The following is an 826-nucleotide window of genomic DNA, read 5'->3' on the forward strand; positions in this document are numbered from 1 at the left end:
AGGAGCACGTGGCCCCCTGTCCTCACTCCATAACCGAATCCCATCGTCTCCGGCCAGTGGAGGAAATGGAAGGGGTGGATGCCGGATCCGGCATGCTGGGAACGGGCGACCGCCGTGGATGGCGCTGGTGGGAGGGGGTGTACCCGGGAGGGCTGGATCCGGCGGTGTGGCGTCGTGGATGGCTGGCGCGGCATAGATCCGGCGGCGAGGTGTTGCGGGGAGCCGCTGCGGCCTTGGTATGAAGGCCGCGCCCCGGGCTGGTGGCGGTTGGATCCGGCGGCGAGGTGTTGTGGGGAGCTACGGCGGCCTTGGTCTGATGGCTGCGCCCCGGGCCGGTGGCGGCTGGATCCTGCGGCGAGGTGTTGCGGGGAACCGCTGCAGCCTTGGTCTGATGGCCGCACCCCGGGTCGGTGGCGGCTGGATCCGGTGGGATCCCTCGGGCGGTGGCCGGATCACGCGCAGGACGGGGGCGGGGCTGTTGCATGGCTTGGCGAGGTGTCAGCAGGGGGTAGGTGCGAGGCGAAGGCCGGTCGGCGGAGGAGTGGAGTGGATCTAGGGAGGCAGGGCCATGGCACGGCCGGGGAGGAGCTAGGAAGAGGAGCGCTCAGGTGGTGGGGGCGGCACCCACGAGGCCACGAAGAAGAAGGTCTGGATCTATGCTTTGCCCGTCGTGGCCTGGATCCGGCTCCGGCTCGTAGTGGCCGAGGGGGGCGGGTGGTGGCCGAGGCGGGGCGGCGCGTGGTTCTGGTCGGGGCGGGTGGCGCGTGGTTATGTCCGTCGGCGGGCGGCGCAGGGTGGTGGCTGGCGGCGGGCGACAGGGGGTGGT

The sequence above is a fragment of the Triticum aestivum genome, chromosome 5B, assembly GCF_018294505.1.
Source record: "Triticum aestivum cultivar Chinese Spring chromosome 5B, IWGSC CS RefSeq v2.1, whole genome shotgun sequence".
In the NCBI taxonomy this organism is placed as follows: Eukaryota; Viridiplantae; Streptophyta; class Magnoliopsida; order Poales; family Poaceae; genus Triticum; species Triticum aestivum.